The sequence below is a fragment of the Oncorhynchus keta genome, unplaced genomic scaffold (genome assembly GCF_023373465.1).
Source record: "Oncorhynchus keta strain PuntledgeMale-10-30-2019 unplaced genomic scaffold, Oket_V2 Un_contig_8483_pilon_pilon, whole genome shotgun sequence".
Lineage (NCBI taxonomy): Eukaryota > Metazoa > Chordata > Actinopteri > Salmoniformes > Salmonidae > Oncorhynchus > Oncorhynchus keta.
This window is the reverse complement of record NW_026290076.1, coordinates 20,645-41,800: the sequence shown is the minus strand read 5'-3', so window position 1 is coordinate 41,800 and position 21,156 is coordinate 20,645. Positions and strand designations below refer to the sequence as shown.

General features: G+C 49.5%; 2 long non-coding RNA genes and 1 pseudogene across 4 annotated transcripts; 2 read left to right on the top strand and 1 right to left on the bottom strand.

Annotated features, from left to right (window-relative positions):
* Positions 1 to 162: 162 nt before the first annotated feature.
* LOC127926843 (uncharacterized) lies at positions 163 to 948 on the top strand. Of its 3 annotated transcripts, none has more exons than XR_008125204.1 (4): positions 163 to 312; positions 452 to 531; positions 649 to 711; positions 750 to 937. It is a non-coding gene; the product is annotated as an uncharacterized LOC127926843 (long non-coding RNA). The 3 variants fall into 3 exon arrangements; XR_008125205.1 differs by lacking the exon at positions 163 to 312 and adding an exon at positions 332 to 400 and having other exon boundaries at positions 435 to 531; positions 750 to 948; XR_008125206.1 differs by lacking the exon at positions 649 to 711 and having other exon boundaries at positions 727 to 928.
* A 133-nt stretch (positions 949 to 1,081) lies between these two features.
* On the bottom strand, positions 1,082 to 18,499 carry LOC127926842 (14-3-3 protein beta/alpha-A-like; annotated as a pseudogene).
* Positions 4,765 to 7,384, top strand: LOC127926844 (uncharacterized). The gene is made up of 4 exons (XR_008125207.1): positions 4,765 to 4,885; positions 5,105 to 5,782; positions 6,892 to 6,978; positions 7,224 to 7,384. It is a non-coding gene; the product is annotated as an uncharacterized LOC127926844 (long non-coding RNA).
* Positions 18,500 to 21,156: the final 2,657 nt, after the last annotated feature.

Below are 21,156 nucleotides of genomic sequence, written 5' to 3'. Positions count from 1 at the left end.
GACCAGGTTAATTCCCAACCTGAACACAGGTAGAGGACTAGACCAGGTTAATTCCCAACCTGAACAGACCAGGTTCAGAGGACTAGACCAGGTTAATTCCAACCTGAACCAGGTAGAACACAGGTTAATTCCCAACCTGAGGACTAGACCAGGTTAATTCCCAACCTGAACACAGGTAGAGGACTAGACCAGGTTAATTCCCAACCTGAACACAGGTAGAGGACTAGACCAGGTTAATTCCCAACCTGAACACAGGTAGAGGACTAGACCAGGTTAATTCCCAACCTGAACACAGGTAGAGGACTAGACCAGGTTCATTCCAGAACTGATAGACCAGGTTAATTCCCAACCTGAACACAGGTAGAGGACTAGACCAGGTTAATTCCCAACCTGAACACAGGTAGAGGACTAGACCAGACCCAACCTGAACACAGGTAGAGGACTAGACCAGGTTAATTCCCAACCTGAACACAGGTAGAGGACTAGACCAGGTTAATTCCCAACCTGAACACAGGTAGAGGACTAGACCAGGTAATTCCCAACCTAGACCAGAACACAGGTAGAGGACTAGACCAGGTTAATTTAGCCTGAACACAGGTAGAGGGACTAGACCAGGTTAATTCCCAACCTGAACACAGGTTAGACCAGGTTAATTCCCAACCTGAACACAGGTAGAGGACTAGACCAGGTTAATTCCCAACCTGAACACAGGTAGAACTAGACCAGGTTAATTCCCAACCTGAACACAGGTAGAGGACTAGACCAGGTTAATTCCCAACCTGAACACAGGTAGAGGACTAGACCAGGTTAATTCCCAACCTGAACTTGCCACATTGCATGAGTTGAGAACTACATGTAACACCCTGTTGCTCCGCCCACAAATAATTATACGCTCAGTAGACAAGTCCCTCACCCCAACATACCATAATATACGTCCCAAACCCCCCACAACCAAGTCCTGGAAAGCAACCCCTCCCACAACCAAGTCCTGGAATGAAACCCCCCACAACCAAGTCCTGGAATGAAACCCCTCCCACAACCAAGTCCTGGAATGAAACCCCTCCCACAACCAAGTCCTGGAAAGCAACCCCTCCTACAACCAAGTCCTGGAACGAAACCCCCCCCACAACCAAGTCCTGGAATGAAACCCCCCCCACAATGATTCCCGAAAGAAGAGTAAACGTATGGAGGTGTGAGACGACGTGACAGACAGAACTAAAGAGAAGCGTTGGGCAGGATGAGGTGGTCAGTCTGTCTGTCTCAGTGTTGATAGATAGAGGATGATGACAGTCAGTCAGACAGACAGACCAGGGAACAGGAACCAGGTCAGTCTCTACCCTCCTCAGCATCCTCTCCATCTCCCTGGTTGTCTGAGGTCCACAGCTACAGAGATGAGAGAGAGGACAGAGAGAGAGGACAGAGAGAGAGGACAGAGAGAGAGGACAGAGAGAGAGGACAGAGAGAGAGGACAGAGAGAGAGGACAGAGAGAGAGGACAGAGAGAGAGGACAGAGAGAGAGGACAGAGAGAGAGGACAGACAGAGAGGACAGACAGAGATGAGAGGACAGACAGAGATGAGAGGACAGACAGAGATGAGAGGACAGAGATGAGAGGACAGAGAGAGGACAGAGAGACAGAGAGAGGACAGAGAGAGGACAGAGAGAGAGGACAGAGAGAGGACAGAGGACAGAGAGACAGAGAGAGGACAGAGAGAGAGGACAGAGAGAGAGGGACAGAGAGAGAGGACAGAGATGAGAGAGAGACAGAGATGAGAGAGAGAGGACAGAGATGAGAGACAGCGATTAACATGTTAAAAAAAGACTGTAGGTCAACATTCACATTACATGTCAGTAGAGCTGTCCTCGGACTGAGGACATTCACTCATTCTACATTCTAGTCATTTAGCAGACTCTCTGATCCAGAACCACTAACAGTAGTGAGTCATTTAGCAGACTCTCTGATCCAGAACCACTAACAGTAGTGAGTCATTTAGCAGACTCTCTGATTCAGAGCCACTAACAGTAGTGAGTCATTTAGCAGACTCTCTGATCCAGAACCACTAACAGTAGTGAGTCATTTAGCAGACTCTCTGATCCAGAACCACTAACAGTAGTGAGTCATTTAGCAGACTCTCTGATCCAGAACCACTAACAGTAGTGAGTCATTTAGCAGACTCTCTGATCCAGAACCACTAACAGTAGTGAGTCATTTAGCAGACTCTCTGATCCAGAACCACTAACAGTAGTGAGTCATTTAGCAGACTCTCTACAGTAGTGAGTCATTTAGCAGACTCTCTGATCCAGAGACACTACAGTAGTGAGTCATTTAGCAGACTCTCTTATCCAGAGTCACTACAGTAGTGAGTCATTTAGCAGACTCTCTTATCCAGAGTCACTACAGTAGTGAGTCATTTAGCAGACTCTCTGATCCAGAGTCACTACAGTAGTGAGTCATTTAGCAGACTCTCTTATCCAGAGCCACTAACAGTAGTGAGTCATTTAGCAGACTCTCTGATCCAGAGACACTTACAGTAGTGAGTCATTTAACAGACTCTCTACAGTAGTGAGTCATTTAACAGACTCTCTGATCCAGAACCACTAACAGTAGTGAGTCATTTAGCAGACTCTGATCCAGAGCCACTAACAGCAGTGAGTCATTTAGCAGAATCTCTGATCCAGAGACACTTACAGTAGTGAGTCATTTAGCAGACTCTCTGATCCAGAGACACTTACAGTAGTGAGTCATTTAGCAGACTCTACAGTAGTGAGTCATTTAGCAGACTCTCTGATCCAGAGACACTTACAGTAGTGAGTCATTTAGCAGACTCTCTGATCCAGAGACACTAACAGTAGTGAGTCATTTAGCAGACTCTCTGATCCAGAGACACTAACAGTAGTGAGTCATTTAGCAGACTCTCTGATCCAGAACCACTAACAGCAGTGAGTCATTTAGCAGACTCTCTACAGTAGTGAGTCATTTAGCAGACTCTCTACAGTAGTGAGTCATTTAGCAGACTCTCTGATCCAGAGCCACTAACAGCAATGAGTCATTTAGCAGACTCTCTACAGTAGTGAGTCATTTAGCAGACTCTCTACAGTAGTGAGTCATTTAGCAGACTCTCTACAGTAGTGAGTCATTTAGCAGACTCTCTACAGTAGTGAGCAGAGTGCATACGTTTTCATATTTGTTCCTACTGAGTAGACAGGTTAAGTAGCACCTCTACCTTCGTCTCAGGAATGTGTGACCACAAAACAAAAACGGAGAGAGAGACACCAGTGACTCTCCGACATCATAAGTCAACCCAGTGACAACAGGGAACTACGATTTTATTACACGACACTTACTGTCAAGTTGTCTCTCAGTAGCTGCATGATCAAGGTGCTGTCTTTGTAGGAGTCTTCGCTCAGAGAATCCAGTTCTGCAATGGCGTCGTCGAAAGCCTGAAGGAAAACAGAACATAAAAAAATAAAAAAAACATTTCATATTGGATGACTGCGTATTTGTTGGGTTTGGAGCTGGAGAGAAAGGCATCTCTCACCGTTACTTGGTCACGGGACATTAAAATCTGGAAGGAAGAGAGGGGTCACGCGCTTAGCTAGAACCTTCTCACCTCTACTCTGATAGGCCCTCATGTCGTTCATCAGGTTCTCCTGTAGGTGACAGGGCGACGTGTGGACAGAAACTGGGTGCTTCACAAAGCACAATCAAATTAATTAGCCAGTAATTGTGAAAGTTTGGTTAATTTGACTAAAATAAAATAAATAGAGCAGTTATCTACCTTTGACAAGCAGCCAGTTAACTCCCATACCAATTTCAAATGTTTCTGAACTAATATCTGACAAACTCAGAAATATGAAGTTATTTCAGAATGAAAGTTAACGTCGTCTTAGAACATGTTTGCTGTACGTCCAACCGGCCTCACAACCGCAGACCACGTGTTACCATGCCAACCCAGGACCTCCACATCCGCAGACCACGTGTTACCACGCCAACCCAGGACCTCCACATCCACAGACCACGTGTTACCACGCCAACCCAGGACCTCCACATCCACAGACCACGTGTTACCACGCCAACCCAGGACCTCCACAGACCACGTGTTACCACGCCAACCCAGGACCTCCACATCCAGACCACGTGTTACCATGCCAACCCAGGACCTCCACAACCGCAGACCACGTGTTACCACGCCAACCCAGGACCTCCACAACCGCAGACCACATGTTACCAAGCCAACCCAGGACCTCCACATCCACAGACCACGTGTTACCATGCCAACCCAGGACCTCCACATCCACAGACCACGTGTTACCACACCAACCCAGGACCTCCACATCCACAGACCACGTGTTACCATGCCAACCCAGGACCTCCACATCCACAGACCACGTGTTACCATGCCAACCCAGGACCTCCACATCCACAGACCACGTGTTACCAAGCCAACCCAGGACCTGGTAACACGTGGTCTGTGGATGTGAGGCCGGTTGGACGTACAGCAAACATGTTCTAAGACGACGTTGGAGGCGGCTTATGGTAGAGAAATGTACATTAAATTATGTTTTGTGACAAAACTGCAAATTTTAGAGTGGCCTTTTATTGTCCCCCAGCACAAGGTGCACCAGTATAAAGGCCCTAGAGCAGTGACCCCAGGTATAAAGGCCCTAGAGCAGTGACCCCAGGTATAAAGGCCCTAGAGCAGTGACCCCAGGTATAAAGGCCCTAGAGCAGTGACCCCAGGTATAAAGGCCCTAGAGCAGTGACCCCATGTATAAAGGCCCTAGAGCAGTGACCCCATGTATAAAGGCCCTAGAGCAGTGACCCCATGTATAAAGGCCCTAGAGCAGTGACCCCATGTATAAAGGCCCTAGAGCAGTGACCCCATGTATAAAGGCCCTAGAGCAGTGACCCCAGGTATAAAGGCCCCAGAGCAGTGACCATGTATAAAGGCCCTAGAGCAGTGACCCCAGTGACCCCAGGTATAAAGGCCCTAGAGCAGTGACCCCAGATATAAAAACCCTAGAACAGTGACCCCATGTATAAAGGCCCTAGAGCAGTGACCCCATGTATAAAGGCCCTAGAGCAGTGACCCCAGTGACCCCAGGTATAAAGGCCCTAGAGCAGTGACCCCATGTATAAAGGCCCTAGAGCAGTGACCCCATGGATAAAGGCCCTAGAGCAGTGACCCCATGTATAAAGACCCTAGAGCAGTGACCCCATGTATAAAGACCCTAGAGCAGTGACCCCAGTGACCCCTGGTATAAAGACCCTAGAGTAGTGACCCCATGTATAAAGACCCTAGAGTAATGACCCCATGTATAAAGACCCTAGAGCAGTGATTCCATGTATAAAGACCCTAGAGTAGTGACCCCAGGTATAAAGGCCCTAGAGCAGTGACCCCATGTATAAAGGCCCTAGAGCAGTGACCCCATGTATAAAGACCCTAGAGCAGTGACCCCAGGTATAAAGGCCCTAGAGCAGTGACCCCCATGTATAAAGGCCCTAGAGCAGTGACCCCATGTATAAAGGCCCTAGAGCAGTGACCCCATGTATAAAGGCCCTAGAGCAGTGACCCCATGTATAAAGACCCTAGAGCAGTGACCCCCATGTATAAAGGCCCTAGAGCAGTGACCCCATGTATAAAGACCCTAGAGCAGTGACCCCAGGTATAAAGGCCCTAGAGCAGTGACCCCATGTATAAAGACCCTAGAGCAGTGACCCCAGGTATAAAGGCCCTAGAGCAGTGACCCCAGGTATAAAGGCCCTAGAGCAGTGACCCCATGTATAAAGGCTCTAGAGCAGTGACCCCAGGTATAAAGACCCTAGAGCAGTGACCCCAGTGACCCCATGTATAAAGGCCCTAGAGCAGTGACCCCATGTATAAAGGCCCTAGAGCAGTGACCCCAGGTATAAAGGCCCTAGAGCAGTGACCCCCATGTATAAAGGCCCTAGAGCAGTGACCCCCATGTATAAAGGCTCTAGAGCAGTGACCCCAGGTATAAAGGCCCTAGAGCAGTGACCCCATGTATAAAGACCCTAGAGCAGTGACCCCAGTGGCCCCACGTATAAAGACCCTAGAGCAGTGACCCCATGTATAAAGGCCCTAGAGCAGTGACCCCATGTATAAAGGCCCTAGAGCAGTGACCCCATGTATAAAGGCCCTAGAGCAGTGACCCCATGTATAAAGGCCCTAGAGCAGTGACCCCATGTATAAAGACCCTAGAGCAGTGACCCCATGTATAAAGACCCTAGAGCAGTGACCCCATGTATAAAGGCCCTAGAGCAGTGACCCCAGGTATAAAGGCCCTAGAGCAGTGACCCCAGGTATAAAGACCCTAGAGCAGTGACCCCAGTGACCCCATGTATAAAGACCCTAGAGCAGTGACCCCATGTATAAAGACCCTAGAGCAGTGACCCCATGTATAAAGGCCCTAGAGCAGTGACCCCATGTATAAAGACCCTAGAGCAGTGACCCCATGTATAAAGACCCTAGAGCAGTGACCCCATGTATAAAGACCCTAGAGCAGTGACCCCCATGTATAAAGGCCCTAGAGCACCCCATGTATAAAGACCCTAGAGCAGTGACCCGAGGTATAAAGGCCCTAGAGCAGTGAGCCCAGGTATAGAGACCCTAGAGCAGTGACCCCATGTATAAAGGCCCTAGAGCAGTGACCCCATGTATAAAGACCCTAGAGCAGTGACCCCAGGTATAAAGGCCCTAGAGCAGTGACCCCCATGTATAAAGGCCCTAGAGCAGTGACCCCAGGTATAAAGGCCCTAGAGCAGTGACCCCAGGTATAAAGACCCTAGAGCAGTGACCCCAGTGACCCCATGTATAAAGGCCCTAGAGCAGTGACCCCATGTATAAAGACCCTAGAGCAGTGACCCCAGGTATAAAGACCCTAGAGCAGTGACCCCAGGTATAAAGGCCCTAGAGCAGTGACCCCATGTATAAAGGCCCTAGAGCAGTGACCCCAGGTATAAAGGCCCTAGAGCAGTGACCCCCAGGTATAAAGGCCCCCATAGAGCAGTGACCCCCATGTATAAAGGCCCTAGAGCAGTGACCCCAGGTATAAAGGCCCTAGAGCAGTGACCCCAGGTATAAAGGCCCTAGAGCAGTGACCCCAGTGACCCCAGGTATAAAGACCCTAGAGCAGTGACCCCGTGTATAAAGGCCCTAGAGCAGTGACCCCATGTATAAAGGCCTAGAGCAGTGACCCCAGGTATAAAGGCCCACATTTCACGGGGTCACTTCAGTCCAATCTTTTCTTCTTCTCTTCTAACTCAGGCACCGACGACCCTTTGAAAACAACCCACCAGTCGAGACTCTCTGCCCTATCAGGACTGTCAACCTCATCATCAAGCGGCCATCTTGGACGGGCTCATAACCACATACCGTCTTGGCCAGTTTGCAGGCCTGCTCGGGGAGTTGAGGATCTCGTAGTAGAAGACAGAGAAGTTGAGAGCCAGGCCCAGACGAATCGGGTGGGTGGGTTGCATGTCCTTCTTGCTGATCTCAAACGCATCCTTATAGGCCTCCTGGGAGTTACCGATGATGGCTGGAGAGAGGAAGAGGAAGATTAGAAATATACTACTTTAAATACATCTCTTTAAGGGGATAACAGCAACAGTCATTTTGATTAATAACTCTTATTTCAGACAGTGTTCAGGCTTTAAGATTAGAAATTATAACCCCCGCCAAAAAAAATACAACTTGAAAAACTAAAGAGCAAGAAAATCCTGGCATGTTGTGGGCTGGAGGTAACGTCTGTAGGCAGTGAGTGAAAGAGATAACGTTATCACAATGGTTGTCGTGGTAAAGGTGGGCGGGACCGTGGGCCTTCGAGGAGCATTAAGTTAAGGTCTACTTCCTGTGCCAGTTCCAGAGAGGTGGAGACTAGACGACGTCTTCCACTGTGCAGCTCAACACAGTTGACTGACACGAAGAGGAACCGAGCCCTGCTTTAACTTCCTGTTCACACAATCTCTCTGATTAGCATCTACTGGTCTCCCTCACAGCTTCCTGCAGTCAATAGAACCAGCCTCCCTCACAGCTTCCTGTAGTCACTAGAACTAGCCTCCCTCACGGCTTCCTTCAGTCACTAGAACCAGCCTCCCTCACAGCTTCCTGTAGTCACTAGAACCAGCCTCCTCACAGCGTCCTTCAGTCACTAGAACCAGCCTCCCTCACAGCTTCCTGTAGTCACTAGAACCAGCCTCCCTCACAGCTTCCTGTAGTCACTAGAACTAGCCTCCCTCACGGCTTCCTTCAGTCACTAGAACCAGCCTCCCCACAGCTTCCTGTAGTCACTAGAACCAGCCTCCCTCACAGCTTCCTTCAGTCACTAGAACCAGCCTCCCTCACAGCTTCCTGTAGTCACTAGAACCAGCCTCCTCACAGCTTCCTGTAGTCACTAGAACCAGCCTCCCTCACAGCTTCCTGTAGTCACTAGAACCAGCCTCCCTCACAGCTTCCTTCAGTCACTAGAACCAGCCTCCCTCACAGCTTCCTTCAGTCACTAGAACCAGCCTCCCTCACAGCTTCCTTCAGTCACTAGAACCAGCCTCCCTCAGCTTCCTTCAGTCACTAGAATCAGCCTCCCTCACAGCTTCCTTCAGTCACTAGAATCAGCCTCCCTCACAGCTTCCTTCAGTCACTAGAACCAGCCACCCTCACAGCTTCCTGTAGTCAATAGAACCAGCCTCCCTCACAGCTTCCTTCAGTCACCCCACAACCCATTAGGAATCTACTGTACTTCTTTCCTTTAGAGGATCATTGGAGCTGGCTTGGTGGTGATAATGTTAACTGACCCCACAACCCATTAGGAATCTACTGTACTTCTTTCCTTTAGAGCAGGGGTGTCAAAGTCAAATGGACGGAGGGCCAAATAAAAAATGTAGCTACAAGCCGAGGGCCGGACTGTTCGAATGTTCATTGAAAATTTTTAAATGACGCATATAGTCTAGTGAACCTAATTGAACCTACTGAAAACCTAACAAATATATTCCAATATGATCAGATAAATAAAGCAATATTTTCTTATGGCTCTGTCAGTAATCTTTAATTTTCAACAGACACAAAAGACAAATTTCCTTTATATAAAAATCCCCATAACATGAACATTAAATGAAAGAAACCGGTATTCAAGGCACCATCAGTAGCCTATATTTTCTATTTTAGCAAAAGTGGGCTAAATTTACTTCAAAGAAAAAAACAATAATAGCAATTTTCTATCATCCACTCAACTGAAATATTTTTAAAATATAATTGGATTGAAATACAATAAAATAAAGTGCAAAAATCTATTAATCAAAAACAACACTTTGTTTAAGGAGAAGTAACATGCAGTGAAAACAAATATTAAACTTTAACTTTTAAACTTGAACTGAGTAAAAACTCTAAATATGTGATTGCACAGTAATGTTCACTTGTTTGAGGTTGAGGGTGATACTTGGTGGTGTCCCATCTTTTCCACAAGTTCATCAATGTTCGGGGTAAGGCTCTGAGCTGAGGAAATCCTCAGAATTGAGTGGAGGTGTTCAGCAGTAAGTCGACTTCTGTGTGATGTTTTGTTCAAGTTCATCAAAGAAAACAGTTGTTCACACAGGTATGTGCTGCCAAACATAGACAACGTTTGAGCAGCCTGGATGCGCAGCTGGGGCATTGTGTCGGGGAGGAAACGGGCGAACTCCGCAGCACCCACTGCCGCATATTTTGCCCTCAGTGCATCATTGCATTGGAGGTCAATCAACTCCATTTGGAGGTTTGGTGGTGAGCTTTCCACGTCAACAGCAAATGGGTTACCGAGCAGTTCCAACCTGCTTTTTTGTGCTTCAAAGTCAGCAAATCGGCGTCGAAAGTCAGCGGCAAGCATACCTATTTTATCAGCCAACTGTGCGCTCGGGAACGCACTGGTAGAGAGCTTCTCTTTCATGGTCTGGCAGCTGGGAAAGTGGCTCAAATTTTCTTTCCGCATCTGCGTCTCCCACAGAGTCAGTTTGGTTTTAAATGCCTTCACTGTACTGTACATATCAGAGATGACACGATCCCGACCCTGCAGCTGCAAGTTCATTGCATTCAGATGACTCGTAATGTCACACAGAAAAGCCATTTCACACAGAAACATTTCGTCTCGGAGTTGTGTTGTGTCTTTCCCTTTGCTGTCCAAGAACAGACAAATCTCCTCACGAAGCTCGAAACATCTTTGAAGCACCTTTCCCTGGCTTAGCCATCGCACCTCTGTGTGATAAGGCAAATCACCATGCTCCGTTTCTAACTCCGTCAGAAATGCCTTGAACTGGCGGTGATTCAAACCTTTGGCTCTGATAAAGTTAACTGTGCGCGTGATGATGCTCATTACATGCTCCATTTTCAAGGCTTTACCGCACAACGCTTCCTGGTGTATGATACAATGATAAGCTGTCAGCTCACCTGTCGCGTTTTCCTCTTGCATCTTTTCCCGTATCTTCGCCACCAGTCCGCTCCTGTGTCCACACATCGCAGGTGCTCCGTCGGTTGTCAAACCCACGAGTTTTTCCCAAGGCAGCTCCATCTCATTTACACATCTTGACACCTCTTCATACAAATCATGCCCCGTAGTTGTGCCATGCATAGGACGTAAAGCCAAAAACTCCTCTGTCACGCTTAGGCTGGAGTCCACTCCGCGGATGAAAATTGACAACTGGGCAATGTCAGAAATGTCGGTGCTCTCATCCACAGCCAAGGAATATGCAATGAAATCTTTTCCCTTTTTCACAAGCTGCTCTTTTAGATTGATGGACAACTGGTCTACTCTCTCGGCAATGGTGTTTCTGCTCAGACTCACATTTAAAAAGAGTTGCCTTTTTTCTGGGCAAACTTCGTCACAAACTTTAATCATGCAGTTTTTGATGAAATCCCCTCCGTAAATGGCCGGGCTGATTTAGCGATCTCTTCTGCCAAAATAAAACTGGCCTTGACAGCAGCCTGGCCTTGTGATTTGGCTTTTTTGAACAGAGCCTGTCGAGATTTGAGGCCTCGTTTTAATTCCTCTGCCTTTTGTAGCCTTTGTTCCATGTCCATATTCTTGTTTTTGTCCGCGTGTTTCGTTTCATAATGTCGTCTCAGATTATACTCTTTCAGTACCGCCACACTTTCTCCACACAGAAGACACACAGGTTTTCCAGCTACCTCCGTGAACAAATACTCCGACTCCCACCTTGTTTGAAACCCCGGTTCTCAGTGTCCACCTTCCGTTTTGCCATTTTTGATGGGTATCTGAAAGTTAATTTTACTGTGATGCTGACAACTGCTGTGCCAATAAATATTGAAATGAAGCAGCCTACTGCTCGGTGCGTCACCGTTGCATTGTGGGAAATGTAGTATTGGTGCGTGTAAAAGATCTGCGGGCTGCCGGCTTGCTGCGGTCTGCGGGCCGGTTCTAATAATAAATCAAGATCATCCCAGGGGCCGTAAAAACCTTCTCGCGGGCCGGATGTGGCCCGCGGGCCTTGACTCTGACATATGTGCTTTAGAGGATCATTGGAGCTGGCTTGGTGGTGATAATGTTAACTGACCCCACAACCCATTAGGAATCTACTGTACTTCTTTCCTTTAGAGGATCATTGGAGCTGATAATGTTAACTGTTACTCCTATGAATAACACACCTAACCCTAATGACCCCGCTATGACTCCTATGAATAACACCCCTAACCCTAACGACCCCGCTATGACCCTATGAATAACACACCTAACCCTAATGACCCCGCTATGACCCTATGAATAACACACCTAACCCTAATGACCCCATGAATAACACACCTAACCCTAATGACCCCGCTATGACTCCTATGAACAACACACCTAACCCTAATGATCCCGCTATGACTCCTATGAACAACACACCTAACCCTAATGACCCTGCTATGACTCCTATAAACAACACACCTAACCCTAATGATCCCGCTATGACTCCTATGAACACACCTAACCCTAATGACCCCGATATGACTCCTATGAATAACAAACCTAACCCTAATGACCCCGCTATGACTCCTATGAATAACACACCTAACCCTAATGACCCCTCTATGACTCCTACCTATGAATAACACACCTAACCCTAATGACCCCGCTATGACTCTTATGAATAACACACCTAACCCTAATGACCCCTCTATGACTCCTATGAACACACCTAACCCTAATGACCCCGCTATGACTCCTATGAATAACACTAGGATTATGTAGGACACACCCTTATGTATCAGAGGGCCCAATGAGGTCAGTTTCCTGGGCGTGGCATCACCACGTAGTAAGGTTTATAGAAAACCTAAAGCTCTGGATCAACCAGAGGGCCACAGCTCTACTGCTGCAACACAAAGTAAACAGGCCACACCTTTCTCTTCCCCTCTCTCTCTCTCTCTCCGAGTGGCCCACCGCTACCGGGCCGCTGAGCCAGCCGCTACCGGGCCGCTGAGCCAGCCGTTACCAGGGCCGCTGAGCCAGCCGTTACCGGGCCGCTGAGCCGCTGAGCCAGCCGTTACCGGGCCGCTGAGCCAGCAGTTACCGGGCCGCTGAGCCAGCAGTTTCCGGGCCGCTGAGCCAGCAGTTTCCGGGCCGCTGAGCCAGCAGTTACCGGGCCGCTGAGCCAGCAGTTACCGGGCCGCTGAGCCAGCAGTTACCGGGCCGCTGAGCCAGCAGTTACCGGGCCGCTGAGCCAGCAGTTACCGGGCCGCTGAGCCAGCAGTTACCGGGCCCAGCTGAGCCAGCAGTTACCGGGCCGCTGAGCCAGCAGTTACCGGGCCGCTGAGCCAGCAGTTACCGGGCCGCTGAGCCAGCCGTTACCGGGCCGCTGAGCCAGCAGTTACCGGGCCGCTGAGCCAGCCGTTACCGGGCCGCTGAGCCAGCAGTTACCGGGCCGCTGAGCCAGCCGTTACCGGGCCGCTGAGCCAGCCGTTACCGGGCCGCTGAGCCAGCCGTTACCGGGCCACTGAAACAATAATTCCATGAATGGCGTGGTATCCAACCAGCCACCCAGGAGGCCCTGAAATCAACTATTTGATTCCCTTTGCCAACGACAAGGAGGCACTGAGCCACTCAGCCAACGACAAGGAGGCACTGAGCCACTCAGCCAACGACAAGGAGGCACTGAGCCACTCAGCCAACGACAAGGAGGCACCGAGCCACTCAGCCAACGACAAGGAGGCACCGAGCCACTCAGCCAACGACAAGGAGGCACCGAGCCACTCAGCCAACGACAAGGAGGCACCGAGCCACTCAGCCAACGACAAGGAGGCACCGAGCCACTCAGCCAACGACAAGGAGGCACCGAGCCACTCAGCCAACGACAAGGAGGCACTGAGCCACTCAGCCAACGACAAGGAGGCACTGAGCCACTCAGCCAACGACAAGGAGGCACTGAGCCACTCAGCCAACGACAAGGAGGCACTGAGCCACTCAGCCAACGACAAGGAGGCACTGAGCCACTCAGCCAACGACAAGGAGGCACCGAGCCACTCAGCCAACGACAAGGAGGCACTGAGCCACTCAGCCAACGACAAGGAGGCACTGAGCCACTCAGCCAACGACAAGGAGGCACTGAGCCACTCAGCCAACGACAAGGAGGCACTGAGCCACTCAGCCAACGACAAGGAGGCACGCAGAACGGCAACTCCTCTATTTAAAAAAGGGGACAACGATGCGATCAGCTGTCCAAAAAGACACCGAAAATAAATAAATGCATTGACATTCATTTGCAGTGTGTTTAAGCTGGTTTGTGTTTCTTTCCCAGATATGAAGGATTCTGTTTCGACGGCGTGACGACGACTCAATGATTGTTATTTTCTAGACGGCAGATATATTAAAAATATTTCATTTCATTCAATTCATCCCCAGACATCCTTCAGGACTGAAACACTGTCTAAAGTACCGTCACCCTGATTCGTAAAAGACTGTCACGTCCCCCCAAAATAAAAGAAGTAGACGGCCCATTACGTGACAAAAGGTTGATATCAAAACGTCTACCTCCAGAGGTGTGGACCACACACACCTGTCTTCCTGTTCCCCAACACAGACACCTGATTGGCTAGCACAAAGGGACTTATCACATGGCTTACCGGCTTTCTCCTCTCCAACCGCCACCTCGGCTAAGTAGCGGTAGTAATCTCCTTTCATTTTCAAATAGAACACTTTGCTCTCGGCCGGAGTAGCATTGGGGATGAGGAACTGGTTCAGAAGACCCTGTAGAGAGACACAGACGGAAGACAAGTTGTTGTTAGAAATATGCAAATCAGACACCCAGCCACCACACTCAGTTATTTACATGTGAATTGTTGGCTCTAGTCTACAGCACCGCCATTTGCAGCTCTGCAAAAGGTATCACCTCACATCGTATAGGCAGGTCTAGACCCCCCCAGTACCAGTTTCTCTGGAAATCACATCTAGCCGTGTGATGTAGTAGTAGGGAGTTGTAGTTTCCAGCCGTGTGATGTAGTAGTAGTAGGGAGTTGTAGTTTCCAGCCGTGTGATGTAGTAGTAGTAGGGAGTTGTAGTTTCCAGCCGTGTGATGTAGTAGTAGGGAGTTGTAGTTTCCAGCCGTGTGATGTAGTAGTAGGGAGTTGTAGTTTCTAGCCGTGTGATGTAGTAGTAGGGAGTTGTAGTTTCTAGCCGTGTGATGTAGTAGTAGGGAGTTGTAGTTTCCAGCCGTGTGATGTAGTAGTAGGGAGTTGTAGTTTCTAGCCGTGTGATGTAGTAGTAGGGAGTTGTAGTTTCCAGCCGTGTGATGTAGTAGTAGGGAGTTGTAGTTTCCAGCCGTGTGATGTAGTAGTAGGGAGTTGTAGTTTCCAGCCGTGTGATGTAGTAGTAGGGAGTTGTAGTTTCCAGCTGTGTGATGTAGTAGTAGTAGGGAGTTGTAGTTTTCAGCCGTGTGATGTAGTAGTAGAGTTGTAGTTTCTAGCCGTGTGATGTCGTAGTAGAGAGTTGTAGTTTCCAGCCGTGTGATGTAGTAGTAGGGAGTTGTAGTTTCCAGCCGTGATGTAGTAGTAGAGAGTTGTAGTTTCTAGCCGTGTGATGTAGTAGAGAGTTGTAGTTTCTAGCCGTGTGATGTAGTAGTAGAGAGTTGTAGTTTCCAGCCGTGTGATGTAGTAGTAGGGAGTTGTAGTTTCCAGCCGTGTGATGTAGTAGTAGGGAGTTGTACTTTCCAGCTGTGTGATGTAGTAGGGAGTTGTAGTTTCCAACAGGCCAATATTCTACATACAGTGCATTCGGAAAGTATTCAGACCCCTTGACTTTGTCCACGTTGTTACGCTAGAGCCTTATTCTAAAATAGATTTTTTTAAATGCATCAATCTATATTTCAATACTCCATAATGACAAAGCAAAAACAGGTTTAGAGATTTATGAAAACTTAAAATTAAACCGTAAATGTTACAATAACATAAGTATTCAGACCCTTAACTCAGTACTTTGTTGAAGCACCTTTGGCAGTAATGCCCTGAACCACCTGACTCGTCAAGAACATGGTTCCTGGGTAATGCCCTGAACATGGTTCCTGGGTAATGCCCTGAACCACCGGACTCCTCTAGAACATGGTTCCTGGGTAATGCCCTGAACCACCCGACTCCTCTAGAACCACATGACTGACTCATCTAGAACGTGGATCCCCGAACTCGGTCCTTGGGGCACACCCTGGGTGAGAGAGAGAGAGACCTCCCTCCACCTGGGTGAGAGAGAGAGAGACATCCCCTGGGTGAGTGAGAGAGAGACACCCCTGGGTGGGTGAGAGAGAGACACCCCCTGGGTGGGTGAGAGAGAGACACCCCCTGGGTGGGTGAGAGAGAGACATCCCCTGGGTGGGTGAGAGAGAGACATCCCCTGGGTGAGAGAGAGAGAGACATCCCCTGGGTGAGAGAGAGAGAGACCCCCTGGGTGAGAGAGAGAGAGACCCCCTGGGTGAGAGAGAGAGAGACACCCTGGGTGAGAGAGAGAGAGACCCCCTGGGTGAGAGAGAGAGACACCCCCTGGGTGAGAGAGAGAGACACCCCCTGGGTGAGAGAGAGAGACACCCCCTGGGTGAGAGAGAGAGACACCCCCTGGGTGAGAGAGAGAGACACCCCCTGGGTGAGAGAGAGAGACACCCCCTGGGTGAGAGAGAGAGACATCCCCTGGGTGAGAGAGAGAGACATCCCTGGGTGAGAGAGAGAGAGAGACATCCCTGGGTGAGAGAGAGAGAGAGACATCCCTGGGTGAGAGAGAGAGAGAGAGAGACATCCCTGGGTGAGAGAGAGAGAGAGAGACAGAGATCCCCTGGGTGAGAGAGAGAGAGAGACAGAGATCCCTGGGTGAGAGAGAGAGAGAGAGAGACATCCCCTGGGTGAGAGAGAGAGAGAGAGAGACAGAGATCCCTGGGTGAGAGAGAGAGAGATCCCTGGGTGAGAGAGAGAGAGATCCCCTGGGTGAGAGAGAGAGAGAGATCCCTGGGTGAGAGAGAGAGAGAGACATCCCCTGGGTGAGAGAGAGAGAGAGACATCCCTGGGTGAGAGAGAGAGAGAGACATCCCTGGGTGAGAGAGAGAGAGAGACATCCCCTGGGTGAGAGAGAGAGAGAGACATCCCCTGGGTGAGAGAGAGAGAGAGACATCCCCTGGGTGAGAGAGAGAGAGAGAGACATCCCTGGGTGAGAGAGAGAGAGAGAGACATCCCTGGGTGAGAGAGAGAGAGAGACATCCCCTGGGTGAGAGAGAGAGAGAGACATCCCCTGGGTGAGAGAGAGAGAGAGAGAGAGAGAGACATCCCCTGGGGGAGAGAGAGAGAGAGAGAGACATCCCCTGGGGAGAGAGAGAGACATCCCCTGGGTGAGAGAGATCCCCTGGGTGAGAGAGAGAGAGAGATCCCTGGGTGAGAGAGAGAGAGAGAGAGATCCCTGGGTGAGAGAGAGAGAGAGAGAGAGAGAGACATCCCCTGGGTGAGAGAGAGAGAGAGAGACATCCCCTGGGTGAGAGAGAGAGACATCCCCTGGGTGAGAGAGAGAGAGAGACATCCCCTGGGTGAGAGAGAGAGAGAGAGACATCCCCTGGGTGAGAGAGAGAGAGAGAGACATCCCCTGGGTGAGAGAGAGAGAGAGAGACATCCCCTGGGTGAGAGAGAGAGAGAGAGACATCCCCTGGGTGAGAGAGAGAGAGAGAGAGAGACATCCCCTGGGTGAGAGAGAGAGAGAGACATCCCCTGGGTGAGAGAGAGAGAGAGACATCCCCTGGGTGAGAGAGAGAGAGACATCCCCTGGGTGAGAGAGAGAGACATCCCCTGGGTGAGAGAGAGAGACATCCCCTGGGTGAGAGAGAGAGAGACATCCCCTGGGTGAGAGAGAGAGAGAGACATCCCCTGGGTGAGAGAGAGAGAGACATCCCTGGGTGAGAGAGAGAGACATCCCCTGGGTGAGAGAGAGAGAGACATCCCTGGGTGAGAGAGAGAGACATCCCCTGGGTGAGAGAGAGAGACATCCCTGGGTGAGAGAGAGAGAGAGACATCCCCTGGGTGAGAGAGAGAGAGACATCCCCTGGGTGAGAGAGAGAGAGAGACATCCCCTGGGTGAGAGAGAGAGAGAGAGACATCCCTGGGTGAGAGAGAGAGAGAGACATCCCCTGGGTGAGAGAGAGAGAGAGACATCCCCTGGGTGAGAGAGAGAGAGACATCCCCTGGGTGAGAGAGAGAGAGACATCCCCTGGGTGAGAGAGAGAGAGAGACATCCCCTGGGTGAGAGAGAGAGAGAGACATCCCCTGGGTGAGAGAGAGAGAGAGACATCCCCTGGGTGAGAGAGAGACATCCCCTGGGTGAGAGAGAGACATCCCCTGGGTGAGAGAGAGACATCCCAAAGCTAACGAGCTGAACGAGGCCCTACGAACTGGCTAACAGCTAATTACACTGAGCTGATTCCTGTCAGACCAGGGCTAGAACCAGGCAGGCAGGAAAACCTCAATCATTTCAAGAGGGAGGGAGGGAGGGACAAGGTTTGGGTACGAGCCCCAGTCGAAGCACCTCTCGTCAATAAATTGACATGGCAAACTGGTTGGCGGAAAATAAATTATATGGCATTTTGAAGGATGAAAACTCACGGTGGGTCAAAGCCACCGAGAGAGAGAGAGAGAGCACCTCCCCTTCCCCAGTCGTCTTACCAGCACATCGTTACAGATCTCCTTCAGTTCCTTCTCTATCTTCTCCCTGTACTCCTTGGCCATGGCCTGCTTCTTCTCGCTGCCCTCAGTCTTCTGCTCGATGCTGGACACCACCCTCCAGGAGGAACGCCGAGCGCCCACCACGTTCTTATAGGCCACAGAGAGGAGGTTCCGCTCCTCGTTGGACAACTGGGTGCCTTCCTCCGTCACAGCCTTCATGGAGGCCGCCATGTCGTCGTAGCGCTCGGCCTGCTCCGCCAGCTTGGCCTTCTGGACCAGCTCCTTCTGAACCACCTCGCTCTTGTCAACCATGGCTACTCAGGACTGAGGACAGAGAAGAAGAAACATGGCTGCCATGGTTACTGGGGACTGAGGAGAGAGAAGAAGAAACATGTCAACCATGGTTACTAGGGACTGAGGAGAGAGAAGAATAAATATCAACCATGGTTACTAGGGACTGAGGAGAGAGAAGAAGAAACATGTCAACCATGGTTACTAGGGACTGAGGAGAGAGAAGAATAAATATCAACCATGGTTACTAGGGACTGAGAGGAAGAAACATGGCTGCCATGGATACTAGGGACCGAGAAGAAGAAACATGGCTGCCATGGTTACTAGGGACCGAGAAGAAGAAACATGGCTGCCATGGTTACTAGGGACCGAGAAGAAGAAACATGGCTGCCATGGTTACTAGGGACCGAGAAGAAGAAACATGGCTGCCATGGTTACTAGGGACCGAGAAGAAGAAACATGTCAACCATGGTTACTAGGGACTGAGAAGAAGAAACATTGCTGCCATGGTTACTAGGGACTGAGGAGAGAGAAGAAGAAACGTAGCCATGGTTACTAGGGACTGAGGAGAGAGAGAAGAATAAATATCAACCATGGTTACTAGGGACTGAGGAGAGAGAAGAATAAATATCAACCATGGTTACTAGGGACTGAGGAGAGAGAGAAGAATAAATATCAACCATGGTTACTAGGGACTGAGAAGAAGAAACATGGCTGCCATGGTTACTGGGGACTGAGGAGAGAGAAGAAGAAACATGTCAACCATGGTTACTAGGGACTGAGGAGAGAGAAGAATAAATATCAACCATGGTTACTAGGGACTGAGGGGGAGAAGAAACGTAGCCATGGTTACTAGGGACTGAGGAGAGAGAAGAAACATGTCAACACCATGGTTACTAGGGACTGAGGAGAGAGAAGAATAAATATCAACCATGGTTACTGGGGACTGAGGAGAGAGAAGAAACATGTCAACCATGGTTACTAGGGACTGAGGAGAGAGAAGAATAAATATCAACCATGGTTACTGGGGACTGAGGAGAGAGAAGAAACATGTCAACCATGGTTACTGGGGACTGAGGGGGCGAAGAAACATGTCAACCATGGTTACTAGGGACTGAGGAGAGAGAAGAAACATGTCAACACCATGGTTACTAGGGACTGAGGAGAGAGAAGAAACATGTCAACCATGGTTACTGGGGACTGAGGAGAGAGAAGAAACATGTCAACACCATGGTTACTAGGGACTGAGGGGGGAGAAGAATAAACGTAGACATGGTTACTAGGGACTGAGGAGAGAGAAGAAACATGTCAACCATGGTTACTGGGGACTGAGGAGAGAGAAGAAACATGTCAACACCATGGTTACTAGGGACTGAGGAGAGAGAAGAAACATGTCAACACCATGGTTACTAGGGACTGAGGAGAGAGAAGAAACATGTCAACCATGGTTACTGGGGACTGAGGAGAGAGAAGAAACATGTCAACACCATGGTTACTAGGGACTGAGGAGAGAGAAGAAACATGTCAACCATGGTTACTGGGGACTGAGGAGAGAGAAGAAACATGTCAACACCATGGTTACTAGGGACTGAGGGGGGAGAAGAATAAACGTAGACATGGTTACTAGGGACTGAGGAGAGAGAAGAAACATGTCAACCATGGTTACTGGGGACTGAGGGGGGAGAAGAAACATGTCAACACCATGGTTACTAGGGTTACTAGGGACTGAGGGGGGAGAAGAAACATGTCAACACCATGGTTACTAGGGTTACTAGGGACTGAGGGGGGAGAAGAAACATGTCAACACCATGGTTACTAGGGTTACTAGGGACTGAGGGGAGAAGAATAAACGTAGACATGGTTACTAGGGACTGAGGAGAGAGAGAAGAAACATGTCAACCATGGTTACTAGGGACTGAGGAGAGAAATGTTGGCATGTCATACAGGGTCAAGCTGCAGTGGAACGCCCCTGGACGGAGAGCAAGGTAAGTGGTCCTACTCAAGGGCACACCGGTAAAGGATGGTTGTTACAATCTGAACCCAGAAGCCCTGCAGTTACCAGATCCATTCCCAGCTCACGACCCGGGATTCAAATCGACAACTGCCCGCACCAACACGGAACAAAGTCCAGGAAATCTAACCTGTAGCTAGCACCAAAGCCCTATAGCTAGCACCAAAGCCCTATAGCTAGCACCAAAGCCCTATAGCTAGCACCAAAGCCCTATAGCTAGCACCAAAGCCCTATAGCTAGCACCAAAGCCCTATAGCTAGCACCAAAGCCCTATAGCTAGCACCAAAGCCCTATAGCTAGCACCAAAGCCCTATAGCTAGCACCAAAGCCCTATAGCTAGCACCAAAGCCCTATAGCTAGCACCAAAGCCCTGTAGCTAGCACCAAAGCCCTATAGCTAGCACCAAAGCAAACAACTCATAAACTCAGGGTAATTCCTGATAAAAAAAAAAAAAAAAACAAGCACCAGAAAAAGTTAAAATATCACTAAACGTAGCCGTTTGTTCCTCGTGTAATCTAGAAACTGAAGTGAGGTGCGGTTGTGATCCACAATGTAACAAATGCAAAGCATAAACCAGGACCGACCAAAACAGACAGCAGTGAGAATAGTTCTACACCGAATCAATAACCGACATCTGCTGGTACCATGCAGAATGGCCCACGGGTCTACAGACAACACTGATGTACCACGCTCAATCAATCCC